Here is a 17,623-nt window from a genome sequence, read left to right on the forward strand (position 1 = left end):
TTCCATAAATTTCACACTCGTCTGGTCTTTCTAATCGTTAAATCTTTATTACCTAGTGTTTCAAATGGTGAATTAATTTTTATACAAAGAGATATATATATATATATATATATATATATATATATTTTACATGGAGGTCACCACTTATCAGGGCCCAGAAGCCACTCGGGGATAAAGGTTATTACGTGTACAGTAATCAATGGGATAGTGTCGTAGTAATCGTTAGTATTGGAGATTTGGTTATGTGTCTTACTTAAGAGGGCGGTTCATCAGGAATTTGTTTATGTTGGACTTGAAGACATCCAAGTTTTAGTCAGGTGGGAAACAGACAAGCGATAGAGAGTTCCACAGGCATGCAGCTCTAAGAAAGAACCTTTGTTCATGGAATCTACGTTTTGATTTAGGCACAGATAAAGAGTAGGGAAAATTATTGACAGTGGTTTCAGCTAGACGGGTGTTTATTATGAAAGATTGGCAAGGGGGGACCAGAGATTTTAATCGTCATATGTCATAAGCATAATTTAGGTAAATTGTCGAATGTTAAATCCTGCCTGATTATGAAAAGAAAAATATTTTAATTTCTGAAAGAGAAATAAATTGCTTCTGCGATACCATTGTACAAAAGTTTTGGTGAAAGAACTGACCCACTTAATTATCGCCACATGAGTCTATCCCCCCTCCCACCCCGCTCTTTGCTAAAATCTTTGAGTAATTAATCAAGCATTATTCCACCACCTCATGTAAAAGCTAATCTCTCTGACCGACAGTATGGATTTAGGCAAACCCATTATACAGCGGATATTTTAACAGTCACTTCTGACCGCATACATCATGCACTGGATAAGGAGAAGCTAGAGCAGTCGCCCTTGACATATATCCAAAGCCTTTGACAAGGTCTGACGTGAAGGGCTTCTAATGAAAATTAAATTGTATGGTATTACTGGATGAATGCTAAACATAATTAGATCATTCTTAGATGAAAGAAAAATCCAGGTTGTTCTTGATGGACGTATATCCAAACAAGAAACTGGTTTAAAATTTAGGTAGAGCCAATCAGTCTCTTTTCGAAATACTGAAACAAGTGCTATGATTCTAAAAGCAAAACTCGAACTGCTCCGTAATGAAATCCCCAGCTGTTGTACATCAAATGAGAACGACTGTGATGCACTTATTATTCTGTTGGATGCCGAAAGATAGATTTCAATATGATAGATTTCATTTAGACTGAGATTGCATGTGTAATGAAAAGGAGGGTCCGCAGAGTCCTTGCTTTGATGTGATGGGGGGAAAAAATAATTGCAGATCCCCACCTTCAACCTACTGATGCCACTTTTTTTCTTCTTGCTATATCGCATTCCAGTAGTTTTCACGAACGTGGCTACTTGGCGTGTCTTGGAGTCATGGATAAGAAAATAGAATCATTAAAAAAAAAAAAAAAAGTATGTATAACAACCATGCACGTCTCTCTACCTCTGACTTATCCCCCACCCCTCTCTGAAAACTGATTCAATAAATAGAAAGGATTTGGTTGTTTTGTTTTACGGCATATCAACCTTTTCAGATTATTTAATGCCGAATCCAGTCATTCAGGTAAAAAGTTTTTATACTTCAAGTTCTTTATATTTTCAAATATTTATTCATGGAGTTTGGTTTGGTTGTTTTGTTTTGTTTTATGGCATTTCAAACCCTTTTCAGTTATTTAATGTAGAATTCAATAATTTTGGAAAAAAAGGTTTTATGCTTCAAGTTGTTCATATCTTCAAATATTCATTCATGGAGTTTGGTTGTTTTATAGTATATCAACTCATTTCAGATTATTTAATGCCGGATTAAATAATTTTGGAAAAATGTTTTTATGCTTCAAGTTATTTATATCTTCAAACATTTATTCACAATGCTTGTTGAATACCAGTGGCAAGTGGAGGTTCAGGACGACTGGAAACAATGTTAAGATAAGCAGAAAGCACATACAACGCCTAGAATTCCCAAATGGTCACCCATTTGGTACTAACCAGGCTCGACGTTGTTTAACTTTGGTGATCTGACGAGAACCGGTGTGTCAACGTGATTATGCCGTACGTTTGTGTTAATAATAATTTGTGTTAATAATAATAATAATAATAATAATATCTATTATTTATTGTTATTACAAGCAGACTGCCTGTTCACAAAACACTCAAATATATTTTCATTTATGTATATTTCATATTTATTATTATAGAGTCAATACTCTATTAATTATTATATTGTACCTAATATATAGTAGTGACTTCAAAAGTTTAAAAAAAAAAATGAGTCGTACCGTCAGCTAAAATTAAAACCAAAACATACAGCTCCTCAGCCTTATTTATTAGCGTATTATCTAAATTCATAATATGTATGCAGAAACTAACAAAAAAAAAAAAAGTGTTGTTTAACTTATAACTTTTAATTACAGAAAAAAAACGAGTATAGTTTCTTTATGCCAGGCCAATGTTTTTTAAATTTTTATCCCTTAGCAGCTATTTTACAGGCTAAAAACCAAATCAAAAGTGTGCTAAAGGTCCAAATACCCTATATATCAAATTTTAACTCTGTAGTCCAAATATTCAGAGAGCAGTTAAGCAGAGACTTTCTGCGCACACACACCGACAAGATCACTTAAATATTTCCGTGTGCTAAAATATTTTCATCTTAAATTCTATACAATTATACAGAATGTAGAAACTACGCATAAATAGAATTCAGTATAATAGTGAATTGAAACCAATCATCTATACGAAACCATAAAAATGAATTAATGCTCGTTTTTCAAAGGAATATGCAAATTAATCAATCTTCATGTAGTTGCTTGCATGAATGTCAGAGCAAGAACCCCCCCCCCCCCAATTTTATAGGTATATAGATTAGTACTCAGCAAATAATAGGCACAGGCCACTCATACCGGTCTCAGTTGAAAACAGCTTACTGACGTACTAATGTTCTGTTTACCAAACCATTTTAGTTTAAAATCACCGGCGGTCATGTTTAAGTGTTTTCTTTACACCAAAGTGTTTTTTTTTATTTTAAATATTTTAAACAAACATGAAATGTTCATACACAAGTCATATAGTTTTTAATAATAAAACAGATTCTAAAAAAATAAATAAATAAAATAAACAGTAAAAATGAAAAAAAAAGTAGCATTTTTAAAAATTATTTTATGCAAAATGTAACAAAGTATTACTTACAAAAGTTTCACATATTTTCTTTCATGCAAATTTTATTATGTATTTTAAACTAAGACAGGAAGTCCGGTTTGGTAATCGGATCATTTTTACAACAAATTTACGTCATATTTGGAGTTCCTTATGCTTCTGCTTAGCGTTTTCTTTCACCTAACAATTTACAAAATTGTGTATCTTCATTTTTAATAAAAAAATCTATTTTGTTTAACGTGCTTATGTGGAATATGGATTTTTATGACTATTCAGTACTTCCACTTAACAATTTAATAAAAAGTTATCGTAGCGTTATTATTATTATTATTATTACATGTATTATTATCATCATTATTATTACATGCATTATTATTATTATTATTATTATTATTATTATTATTATTATTACTACATGTATTATTTTTAATTTATTATTACATGTATTATTATTATTATTATTACTCCTAATACTACTACATGTATTATTATTATTATTATTATTATACCATATAAAGTTAGATTTAATTGGAACATTATATCTATAAAAAAAAAAAAATAACACAGTACATATTCCTTTATAAAGCAGTAACAGCCTAAAAAACACCAGTGTCTGCCAGTGACCGCCCCTGCCATAGAATGATAATAACGAATGACCACCATGGATAATGGAACCTCTCACTGGATGACAGTACCTGACATTTGAAGAAAACTGATTTGCCTGCCAGTGCCTGGCCCTGTCTTGAAGTGACGGTAACCACAGTCAATTTCATTTCAGAGCACTCAAATGGGGCCTGACACTGGTCATGATCGATAATTGCAGATGAAGCCAGCGCCTTCCAGTAAACCCAAATAACTGCCTCAACTTAGTTTCAGAGCAGTCTAATGAAGGCCAATACTATATGCCAGGAACTGACAGTGACAGTTGTAAAGGCAGCCAAGGTCCACCAGTAAACACTAACAGCCAGTGACCATCAGTCCCTGCTACAGGCATCCAGTGGATGCTAATGTTGAAGACAGTTAGGAACATTCCAATGGAGATCAACATTGATTATAACTGCCAGTGAGTTCCAGTTGTAAAGGCATTCGGTGCTTACCAGTAATCACCAGTACCTGTAAGTAATCAACCCAAAACAGCACCAATCACCAGTAACCAACAGTGATAACAATCGCAACCAGTGGTTTCTGCTAGCTGCCACTGCTAGACAATTCCAGGCAGTGGAAACCAGATTATTTCATTTGGGCTATGGCCGTCAGTGTTTGCTATTTTCCAGGGGTCGGCAGTGGCCCTCATTAACCACAGTTCAATTTTGTTTTTGGGGGAAGGGGGATCCTTTACCGAATCTGTTCTGGTTTTGTGTTATACTTCCAATGGGCAATGCCAGTACATAGGTCCTGCTAGTTTGTTATATATTTGTTTGGTTTGTCATCTATGCGCCCAACATTCATAAATACTGAACATTTCATTAAGATTGGGTAACTGATTTTTTTTTTCTTTTAGATTTTTGTTTTCTTTTTAATCAGGTTTTATTTTTTGGAAAAAAAATAAATAAATAAAAAAAATAAAAAAAACTGTACTTTCATTGCTCATCCTTTGAAAGCGAATACATCTTGTTAAGAAAGATAATGCTCAACAATCTATCCACTTTTTTTGTTGTGAAAGTCAATTTGTTTTGTTTTTTTGTAGAATTGGCAATGAACTAATCACACTTTGAGAGATTATTCTCTTGTTGAGAGGAAATTGTAAATAGAAAATTATTCATTTCAATTGAAGTCTCCCACCTTGCCATGTAAAAATGGCCACGTTGTGGGGGAAAAAATGCTGAAAGAGAGGAAGGAATATAGAAGGGTTAAGATAGTGTGTGTGACAAAAGGTGAAGAACTAAAACGATAGGAAAAGGCAGGGGAAAGAATGGGAAAAGTTTATAAAGAGGAAATAGGGGTTTATGAGAAGCAGAGAGAAAGAGAGAGGATGGGGAAGAAAAGTTACCAAAGGTGTTAAAATTGAGTTTGATCCATGTCCAAGTAACCTACATCTATAATTTCAACTGTTTAGACTCAAAATTGGGGGAGGAGTTTGGTAGAGTTCTCAAAGGTCAAATCATTGAACTTTAACCCTTTGACTGCCAAATTTCTGACCGAAAAACAATTAAAAAGATTTTCCCAAATCTCAATACCCCTTATTTCAAATCTTGAGCCTGTAGACTGAAAAGTAATTTGGTACGGAAATGTACAAAGACACTTTTACAGATATATAGATTACGTGTAATCATATTCATGCAGATATTCTACATGATTTATACTTGCATAAATTAGCATAAAAAGGTTTATAGTAAACACAAACCTCTTCCTATATATATTTATGTATGCATATATATTTGTTTAAAAAATTTTGCCTACCAACTCCTGTCAGTTTTTGGTCTACAGACATGAAACTTAATTAGGGTATCCGAACACATGTAAAACTTTATATATGGGTTTTAGCTGAGAAAAATCATTGCAAAAGCGTGAAAATTAAAAAAATGAAATTTGCCAGATGAAGGCCGAACGATGGCACTATGAACACATGCATAACATAATAGCTATTGGTTCATGCTTAAATTTTTAGCCTTGCAGCAAACAGATCTTTATAGCTCAGGCATTAACATCAAAGGAAAAAGTAAATTGTAAGCTAAACGTTTTAGTTTTGATTCTTGTTGGTGGTGCACAAGTCATTTTCTTTAAACTTTAAAATCATTACTATGTATTGGGTCCAATATAATCTATATTATAAATCTCACCTGTCTGTTTACATGTACGTATGAAAAGTCGGCTTGAAAGCAAACACCAAAGAGTGCCTGGATGTGCTGAAGAGTGTGGCTATCCCCTGGTGCAATCAGGTGGTTACTGGCAGACCTCTTGGGTGTGGCAGCAGGACTCAGCGCCAGCCCACAAGTCCAAAGAGACCCAGACTTGGCTTCAGAAGGAGTGCTACGACTTGGTAGCCTTCTCTCACTGTGCCTCCTCTTCCCCCAACCTGAACCTGCTGGACTAGTTCGTTTGGTCATATGTCGAGAACATCACCAACATGACCTTCCACAACACCAAAGCTAGCCTGATCACTGCCATCTGCCAAGTATTCGCCGAGCTCCTGTTGGCGCTTGTGAAAAAAGTATGCTCCCAGTTCCAGACTCGTATTGAGGCAGTGATTGAGGCTGAATGCGGCTACATTGAATAGATGCCAGCTTTATTACATAATCAAGTAACCTGGATTGATTTTTTTCCAATAAAGTTTTTAAATAAAGCTGTAGTGTTGTTTTCCTTAGGAAAAATTTATCGTTCCACCCTGCATGAGTCTCAATATTTTTTCTTATGTGGTTTTTATTATTTTTAATCTGTCTAGATAAGATCCATAACACATCTAGTATAAACCCTCTGTAAAAGAAAAAAAGATTCTTATTTTGTTTTAGGGTATACCAACCACTTCTGGATTATTCTATGCCATTTTTTTTTTGTTCTACTCGGGACAGATTCCATTTAACCTATAAATAAAATGCTGACAATTCCGGATCTGACTCGGTCTGTGAATGATGGCAACTCAAGACTCCAGAAATCTCCCATGAATGTAGCCTCACAGTCAGATGTAATTTCATGCCATTCACAGCAGATCAATGATCTGTAGCCATACTTCAACTATTAAACCATAAACCAATAATGATTCATACGTACCAAAGGAAAATCCTGATTGCATAAAAACTGCATGTTTATTCAAAAATGTCCATTAAACGGAAACTAAAGATTTGATGTAGGGACTTACCTAAAAGAAAAAAAACAAAAAACAAAAATTAAAAATATCAAAAATTATCATCATCATCCTAAACTGATATTTCCTAAATGTTTGGAAAAATTTTGGTGAGCACAAAAATCTATATCTCTTTTCATGTAAAGTTAGGTACGTGTGATTATATATATATGGGAATTTACTGTTTTTAAAGCACTGTTTATATATGGAATACAAAATTCAAACTTTAACTTTTGACTTCAACAAAATCTGAAGACGTCCCAAGAATTATCTCCACCATGCAACGTAAAAAATAATAAAAAAATAATAGAAGTAAAATTTGTTCTAATTCAAAATATTAAATTCTTTGTAATGAATAAATATATTTATTTATTAAAAAGAAATGTCTGCACTAATTTTGGTCTTAAAACCGTCAAAGTTTGAATTGTGTGTGTGTGTGATTTTTTTTTTTTTTTTTTTTTTTTTTTAGAGGCAACAAACTTTAAATTGACAACTATTTTCTTCAATTTCAGATTTGACAACTATCGATTATTTTGAGTTTAGTTTGATTTGGCTATTTATCAAAGAAACGGACACCCGAGCAGCATTTTTAAATTGCAAATGATACACTCAATTTATTAGGAGAAAGATTTCATGAAGGAATCAAATGGACCTGTCAACTGGCCACAGGGTTCATGCGATTTAACTCCATTAAATATCCCCCCTCCAAAAAATAATCTAAAGTCATATGTCTACACTGATAAACCAGGCATAGTAAACCACTTGGAAGACAATATTCAACGGATTATTGCCGAAATACAGCCTAATTTAATGATTAGGGTTTGTGAAAATTGGACCTCTAGATTAGATGTGAATCGCAGCGCCATATGCCCAAAATTGCATTCAAATTATAAATGCCAAAATTTAATCTTTGGAAGAAATTGTATGTTTTTCTGATTTATTTCAAATTAAAGTTTGCAAAGTCTTAAAAATAAAACACATCACCCATTATCTTTTTTGTTTCATTTTACTTCAGTCAAAGTTCTCAGAAATCAACGGGCCCACTACCTGGGGCTAACACTTAAAATCTATGAGATACATAGATATTTGAATGTTCCATTAAAATTCTTTATCTCTCAAATATTGAGTTAGTAAAGAAATTGAAAACATGATCTTCCTCTCCCCAATTAACCATTTTCATATGTTGTAGTATACCTTTTGTTTTGGTCTCTTGATCTTACTGGATTCCAGGACAAGAATTTATCTAGTCTGGTGGAATATCCAGCTTTGTGCAGTTACTTGAGGTAACATAATTTGGAGAAGGTGCACCACTCCTACCAAAAGCTACTGTAGGTTAGCCATAGTGAGATCTTATTTGGGCTGTGAATACTATGTGATTTTGAATATTTGGTCAGTGTTTACTTCTATGGAAAAAGTATCCTCATGCCAGGTTGTTCTGGCAACCCTCTGCACAAAGAGACTTTAGACATTCGAGGATAGTGTCTGTGTTTGAGCAAACAAAAATTTAGACTGCATATGTACACACACACATGTATACGTATATATGATGATGATGATCACAACATCTTGTCAAACGAGTGACACTCCTCAATTTACAGACTATTTATAAGTCCACAGATGGACTTTCTGTCCTGCCACCAAATTACAAATCCTTGACTAGATCACTGGCCTAAGTCAAACAAGAAGGTACAAAACTTGGATCATTGTGCACATTCATGTTAAGGCCATATACAGGATGTCCCAAAACGATCTGACATATTTGTAGGTAAAAAAATAAAAGAAAATATATATTTTTTTTTTTGTTAAATGTACGCAGAATACCATTTTATTTTCATTAGGTCAAAATTCATTTATATCTGTATTTATAGACATATTTTTTAAGGAAATGTTCCCAAATCATTTGATTTCTTTGTATGATGATATTTGTTGGCTCGCAAGATGGTCTAATCAAAACCCTGCGATTTTTTTCTTATTTGAAGTCAAACGTATTCAGCCAACACCCTCGATCTCTTAAACAATTAAAACGAGCTATTCGTTCTGAAATTCGAAATGATCCATCGAGTTAGTGAACGTCTACAATCGTGTGTTAGCAATGATGGGAAACCTTTATCCATTTAATATTAAAGACTATATATCTATAAAAGTGAAAGTGTCTGTCTGTCTGTGTACATTTCCCTACACAGTAATTCTGTCAATTTTCAGTCTACAGACTCGAAATTTTATATACAGGGTACTGAGATTTGGGAAAATCTTTGTAATCCGTTTTCGGCCAGAAATTTGGCTGTTAAAGGGGTCAAAGTTCAATGATTTGACCTTTGAGAACTCTACAAAACTCCTCCGACAATTTTGGGTATAAACAATTGAAATTTTAGAATAGGTTCCTTGGACATGGATCTAACTTAATAACTAGATTTGAACCCAAAACAATAAATGTTAAGGGGTCATAATAGGGGTCAAAGTTAAAATAAAATTGACCTCGTGGTCTTTACAAAATTACTGACAATTTCTGGTCTAAACAATTGAAATTTTACATAAAGGGTATTCAGAGATAGGGCAAGCTTTCTAATCGGTTTGGGTTGAAAATTTGAGCTACCAATATATAAATGTATGTATGTTTGCATGTCTACCTAAAACTTTCGACAGAGGCGACAAATTTTCACAAGATCAGTATTGTTTTGAAGCTCGACCCTTCAGACGACAAATACCGAAAAATTGGCTAAAAACATTAATTCTTCCACCCTCAACTGGGCACTTTTCTACAGGGAGGGGTCGCTTTCTTCGCCGATAATTTCAAAAGTCATCCCCTCTTTTCGATTGTCTATCCTTAATTTAAACCTACGTCACTTCCGGTTTGGCAGCAAAGATGTTACGTTTTTTTCCGTTCTGTTCCTCCTTCGCGGTACGGGTTCGAGCCACTGCTACCACTTTTTTTTTTTTTTGCTCAACACACACCTCTAAACACCCGGGCAACGCCGGGTACCCATGCTAGTGTAAAATAAAATGGCATTCTACGTACATTTAAAGAAAAATAAACATGTATTTTCTTTATTTAATTGTTATTTAATATTTTTGGCTTTTTTTTTTTTTTTTTTTTACTAATAAACGTGTCAGATCATTTCTGGGATACTGTATGTGTGTGTGTTTATATTTATATATATATATCTATAATATAAAGCTCAGTGTGTGTGTGTGGTCACGAATAGGCTCCTATATGGTTGACTATTTCAAAAAACTGATTACATGTAATGATAGAAGATGTATCGAGACACAGGAATGGGTATGTTTGATCTGGAAGAACGGTGGTTCATTAAAATTGTGGGGTCTGCGTTCGCGCCTGGTCCACAAAGTATGAAAATAAAAAAAAATTAAAAAAAAAAAAAAAAAAAAAAAAAAAAACGTTTACAAGTGTTTTTGATATAGATGTACATAATACTTTGATAAGTACGTTTTAACTTACATCGGGATGGTATAATAAAATTGTGGGGTCTGCGTTCGCGCCTGGCCTCCATAGAATCGAAATAAGCACAAACTTTAATAAAGACTTTTCATATCTATCTGCGTAAGTATACTTTGATAATTATGTTTCAGTTTGAAGAAATATGGTATAATAGAATTATGGGGTGTTCGTTCGCACCTGACCTCCATAGAATGGAAATATGTCACAAAGTTTAACAAGGTTTTTTAATATAGATCCACAGAATATTGTGATAAGTGTTTCAGTGTGAATATGTATGGTATAATAAATTATAGGATTTATCTATTTTATTTTCATCATATTTTGCTTTGGTTTTGATACACCCAAATTCAATCCAAATTTACAACCCTTCTTTTTCATAACCTATCATACTTTCATAAATCAGAGTCGATTTTCTGTAGGCTGATTTTGAACCCAGTCAACGACGGGTACTTTTGTTAGTATATATATATATATATATATATATATATATATATATATATATACATACAAACACACTGCATATTTCAGATTAGAAAACTCCATTACAAAATGCTCAATACAAACACAAAATACATTATTCCAGTGAATAAAGGAAAGAATCAGATCTCTGCACTACAAAAAACAAATAAACAAGCAAAAAATAAATAAACAAACACATCCAGACATTCTGCTACAAGATGCCATCAGCATTTAGAGAAAAATGAGGTTCTGATTGGTTCATTGGGACTTGTTCAATATTTGCTTCTTCTTCAGCTATTCTTTGTATTTTGCTCCAGCTAACATGCAAACAGCAAATCATGAAAAGTCAATGAACAACATTGGCAGAGGAAGAAACTTGTCATATAAGAGAAAGATTGAAGAATTGGTCGCAAAGAAAAGAATAGCAAACAAATTTATTTCCAACTCGACAAGAGGGGGAAAAAAAAGCTGAAAACGAGATGATTTTACCATTCTGGGAGAGAGGGACAGCATGGCTTCCGTGTGTGTGCACACAGGGAAGCACAAAGAACAATGATTTCCTAAACAACTCTAATCAATTTTGACTTATTTAGTCGAAACTAAAAGAAAAACCTGTGGAAGGAAGGAGACAGGAAGTCATTCTTTGATGAAAACAAAAGTCATCTAACTTCTCTACCCACTTCAAATCTTAAACTTCATATATATATATATATATAACAGTTATTTCTGAAACTGAGAATAAGATAGAAAAAGAAGGCAAAGTTGCACAGGACAGGAAGGGAGAATAAAAAATATGAATAAGTGAAGGAGATAAACCGAGAAAGAGAAATAATATTTATCCAGCTCCTGGCAAAATAAAAATAAATAAATAAATAAATAAATAAAATAAAAATTTTAAAAATTAAAAAAAAAACTAAGCTAAAACTCCAATGATTTAATTCAACCTTTTATTAAAAATAGAACATATACAGTCGCTTATGTTAACGGACCATCAAATCTAAGGGAGATAACCAGCATAAACATAGAAAAAATAACCATATTTTGCAAGATATAATTTGGGACGCTGAAATAATCAGTAGAACAATGAAAATGTTAAATGAAAAAAAAAAAGAAGTGATTACACAAAAAAAAATTAAAAATTTTTTTTATTTTTTTATTTTAGGTAATCAGTCAGCATCAGGACGATTAAAACTTTTTGAAGAAAATTTTGAAGTATTTAAACTTAATTTTTTTTTTTTTTTTTTTTTTTTACTATTCTGTAGTTTCATTTTGCAAGGTATAATTTGGGGTGCATAATAATCAACATACACAAAACAACGAAAACAGAAAACTTTTTTGAAGTAGATTTTGAAGTATTTAAACCGTCAATGTAATTTTTTTTTTTAGCGAAAATAAAAAATTAAAAAATAAGAAATTTGTTTTTCTTTATTTTAGGTAATCAGTCATTTCTGTCTATGATTAAAGTAGGAAAAAATAACAACGTTCAAAGATTGTGCACAAGATAATGTTTATATTTTTAAGTTCGTTGATTAACTTCGCTAACTTATTTCCTTTGCGTAAATTGCTTCAGCAATTTCCAGAACTTTGCTACAGTAATTGTGTAATGTTTTTTCTTTTTTTCATTTAACATTCTTTCATTGTTTTACTGATTATTTCAGCGTCCCAAATTATATCTTGCAAAATATGCTTATTTTCTGGTTATCTCCCTTACATTTGATGATCCGTTGACATAAGCGCCCCCATATATATATATATATATATATATATATATATATATATATATATATATATATATATATATATATATATATATAATCAAGAAGTAAAAATTAAGTTCACAAACCAAAAGCTTCTGTAAACTTAAAGTGAATATAAATATTAATATAATAATCCCAACCAAATAAAAAAAAACTCAATACAACCAAAATAGGAAACAGAGCTTGTCATGAAAGAACACAAAACTGTAAATTACTGGAACCACCTAATCACGGTATATCCTTTCACTTGCATTTTTTAAAATTTATTTTCTGCATTTCATAAACTCTTTACACTAACTTTCATGCATATATGAATAGTTTTCATAGAATGCAATTTCAATTTATGCTAATATCAGCAAATTCATAACTTCGCTATAATAATTATTTTACTAAAAATTTTCCCCTGATGAAAAGAATGCATTCTTTGAAACTCCGTGAATTAAGGAAATTTAAATATTTTTTTTTTAGTATCCTGTCGACCAATAAATTCTTGTAAATTGTGATTTACAGTTTTTAATTTCATATATATGTGGTATACATGCCAGGCAATTATGTAAGTACAGAAGATCGGAGAAGATTTTAATTGTTAGCAAATTTCATAGTCTGCATCATTATCCATTATAACACTCAGAGGTTGTAAATGTTTCATGATCGTACAATTTAGGATGAAGGGTTTATTCACATAATCCTAGAAAAAGAAAAAAAAAAAAACTCTTCTCCTGTGGGAGGAGATTTTGGAACGAAAACAAAAATGTTAATGAGATATTTGGGTAAATAGAATAATCCAAAAATGCTAGAAAAAAAAAATGCAATGTTCTTATTAGTTAAACATTTTCCCCACCTTATTAGTAACAGCTTACAGTATTTCAAACTTATTACATACTTACGTACGCATCTAATGACGACAGTTTTCATACAGACAAAAATCTTAATGTAATAAAAAGTACAAAAATACATTTTACAGTTAAGTAATTGAACCCGCAACTTAGCTTATAAATAAATTCTATTGATTAATGTTTCCAAGCACTAAAAATAAGGCCGCAGCCATGTTGGTGTCTTATTCTTTCTCTATTCATGATTGGCTGACTTTACCAGCTCACTATCGTTTGCAAAGTTTAGTACTTGAAATATTTGAAACCAAAATTTTAAATAAAAACTTCATTCAATAATGTCTTGTTGTACCTATTTACTATGCCTCCCCACGAGACAGAGTTAGACACCAGGGTCGTTTTTTAACGTGGAGAAAAAGTACAAAAATAAAAATTGTCTCAGTCGTGAAGGATTTCTCCTCCACTGAAAGAGAACAAGAAATAGAAGTGCAGCATCTGAAGAACAGATACTGTCTTGTTGTAAAGACATAAATAGATATTAACGTTTCTATAATTTTGATAGAAAAATTACTTATATTTATTCATTTTTTGACCTATCAACCTCTATAGGTTATTTAATGTCAGTTATGTTTTTTGTTGGGATTCTTAATTTTAATTGATTCAGGCCTGATATATTTTTAGCTCTTTTAGGAATTTAAATACGTTTTCCATATTAGTATACTTAAATAAATTTTCCATATTACTTTTGAAGAAAAACTAAGGTTCTTTAGTGTTTCACATTCCATAAGGATGTGTATCACTGTGATAGATGTTTGAAATGTGCTACATTTTGGTTGCAATTCTTTAGTCAGAATAAAGGAGTGCGTGAGATTTGTGTCTTATGCAGGCCCGGGATAGTATAATTTGTTCTTTCCTGGATATATCTATCTTGGGTCTTATTTGAAACTAGCCTGGGTGCCCGGCGTTGCCCGGGTGTTTGGAGGTGTGTGTTGAGCTATAAAAAAAAAAATGTTGTAGTAGGCAGGCAGGCTCGAACCCGTAACCTGAAGACAGAAAAGAAAGTGGAGGCGTATGTAAGGGTGTTGGTTAAGCAAAAAAAGAAAAATAAAAAAAAGGAAAATTGCTAGCGCAAAAAAAAAAAAGTGGTAGTAGACAGGCAGGCTTGAACCCGTATCGCAAAGGAGGAAAAGAAAGTGGGGGAAAAAAAAAAAAAAAAAAAAAAAACAGTTGAGGGTGAAGGAATTAATGTTTTTGGCCAATTTTTTTTATATTGGTCGTCCAAAGGGTCGAGCTTCAAAATGCTACCGATCTCATGAAAATCCGTCGCCTCTGTCGAAAGTTTTACATACATACATTTAAACATACAGGTGAGATTTATATCATATATATATATATATATATATATATATATATATATATATATATATATATATATATATATATTATACACAATTTGTTTTGGATGTCGTTGTTCCATTTTTTATACCATTTATTTTGGAGAAATTTATTTTTGGCTTCAGATCTGTGTATGGAATTTTGAGATTTTCGGGGATTAATTTGAGAGCAGATTTGGCTGCTTTGTCAGCTCTTTCATTGTTTATTTTTCTCCTATGTGGCTAAGAGTCCAGCGCAAAAGAAAAGAAAAATTTTCTTTGTTGGACATATTGCTTAGTTTGCATAAAAGTTTTAAGATGAGAGGATTTTCAAAATTTTTATTTTGTAGCAATGTTAATACCGAGAGTGAATTCGAAAGTATGATGAATTTTTCGTAACAGCTGTTTGAGATAATGTCACGTGCTAGTTTTATTGCATACGTTTCTGCTGTAAATATTGAGCTTTCTGTTGGTAGAGCCTTTTTTTTTTTTTTTTTTTTTTTTTTTTTTTTTTAAATATTTTGATGTTAGATATTGCTGGCTGCGCAAGCTGTCTTTTCATTGTCCTTGGATCCATCTGTATATATGAGGTGGTATTTTGGGATATTGTAAGAAGATGTTGTCAATTTCCTCTAGAGTGGCTTTCTGCCTTGATAAATTCTTTTAAATTAAGATTTCCATTTGTTTTTTTAACTATCCATAGTGGGTCATTCAAGATTATATGGTTGTGTATGTTTGAAATTGGAATTTCGATTTAAGTATGGATTCCATTCTTAGTCCAAATGGTTTTATTGTTTTGTTTTTTTTTCTTTACTTTCAAATAGCTCTTTATAGTTTGGGTTGAAAATGCTTCCATAAGCTGGTTTAGATGGGGTGGATTTTATTTTTATATAGTATTGTAGTGTTAGTTTTTATGTTCGTAATTGTGGTGGAGTTTCACTTATTTCTACGAATAGGAGATGTTCTAAAAGCTAATATTTGTTTTAAGCTTTCATGGTGAATTGGGTCTAATTTTTTTGGATACGACTTTCTGGTTTATCTATAAATAAAGCTAGCATGGTCTACTTGGGATCTGATAAGGTATTTGTATATTTTATGAAGGGTTTTCTGATCAGCTCCTTACTTTGTGTGAGCAACTACTCGAAGAACTTGGGGGGGGGTTGCTTTTTAGATAATTCATGTGGGGTATGAAATTCAATTTCATATCGAATATGACTCAGAGAAATTTGTATTGGTTGACCATTGGTATTATGATTCCCTTTAGTTTGAAGGCTGTATCATTATGCATTTTTCTTAAACAGAAATGAACGTGCTGAGTTTTGGTTTTTGAGAGACTGAAGCCATTGTTTATAGCCTGGTTAGTTATTCTATTTAGATTTAATTGTAAGGTTCTTTCTATTGTTTGGATATGGGATGATCTGTAGCTAATAACAAAGTTATTGACGTAGAGAGCACTGTCAATTGTAGGCATTAAGTTTTTTTTATTATATTATTTATTTTTTATTGAAAATAGTGCTGTGGACAGGATACTTCCTTGTGGAATACCTTCTGTTAGATTTTGTGTATCTGATAGAGTCGTTCCTCTTTGAACTTTGAAGTTATAAGTTTTTGATAAATAATGCAAGTCTTTCATGTATGCCTAAGTCTCCAAGTGGTATCATAAGCTTTTTTTAGGTCGAAAAATATTGCTGTCAGGTGTTGTTTTTTTCCATGTTTCTAGGAATAGGTTATTTGTCTATATTTTATTTGGGATGCTTCTGGCAATTGCTTTAGAAACTCGTTGTGGATCTTATCAGGACCTATTGCTGAGTTATGGGATTTTTTTTTTTTCTATTGAGTTGGTTAGCTCTATAAGGGTGATTAGTTTGTTGTACGTTTCAGAGTTGTTTGAGGATAGAGTTAGTTTTATTTTTTTTCATGCGTTTTGTTTAATTTTTTGAAATTTTGGATTGATTTGAGTTCTCTGCAAATTGTTTTGCTAGTGTGTATGTGCTTTTTTTTTTTTTTTTTTTTATTAATGTATTATTTACTACTAGATGTTTTATAGGATTTGTTTCTTTTTTTCTTTTTTCCAGACCTGCTTCTTAGCATATTTCATACAGATTTCTCATTTGAGGAGAAGTTTAATTTACTGACATAGTCTTGCTAAGAGTTTCTTTTGGCTTCATTGATAGTTTTTTTAGCAAACGCTTTATGGTATTTGAAGTTGATTAAGTTTTGTTTTGTGGGTTCTATTTGAAATTTTCTATGTGCTTTATGTTGTTGCTTAATGACCTCTTGACATTCTTTGCTGAACTATAGTTTGTTTCTTTTGTATGGAGTAGCTTTAAAAGGGATACATTTTTCTGCTATTGTAATTAGTTTGTTGAGAAATCTTTGGCTGTTTGAATATTTTAATTTAGGGTGAAGTGTTTAGAGCATAAATTTTTGAATTCTTCCTAATTTGCTTCTTTTTTTTTTTTTTAATTTCCATCTTTTAATGTCTTCTTCCAGATGTTGGGTAATCTCAATTATAATGGGGAAATGATCACTTCCATTTCTATCTTCAAGTGAAGTCAAGGAGAATAGCAGGGTCACATGTCAGGTCAATAGCCGAGTTCATCCAAAGGTTGGGTTCAGGTGCGTTTGGAACTTTGAGTTGAGGAAGCATAGATTGTTGTTTATGATTTTTTTCCCCCCATAATCTCTCCTTTTTTATGTTTTTTCCTTCCCATATTGTGTTGTGGCTGTTAAGGTGTCCTGGTAGAATTAGTTGTTTATGAATTTGTTTAATAACTTTGTTTATTTCGT

At 32.1% G+C, this 17,623-nt stretch overlaps 1 protein-coding gene and 1 pseudogene across 5 annotated transcripts in view; both read right to left on the bottom strand.

Annotated features, from left to right (window-relative positions):
* Window positions 1-17,623, bottom strand: part of LOC145297709 (rho GTPase-activating protein 44-like) — a 473,021-nt gene that overhangs the window by 244,009 nt on the left and 211,389 nt on the right. The window lies entirely within an intron of this gene.
* Window positions 1,965-2,081, bottom strand: LOC145301517 (5S ribosomal RNA; annotated as a pseudogene).

This window comes from Euprymna scolopes, chromosome 18, assembly GCF_053919585.1.
Source record: "Euprymna scolopes isolate OS-2025 chromosome 18, ASM5391958v1, whole genome shotgun sequence".
Lineage (NCBI taxonomy): Eukaryota > Metazoa > Mollusca > Cephalopoda > Sepiida > Sepiolidae > Euprymna > Euprymna scolopes.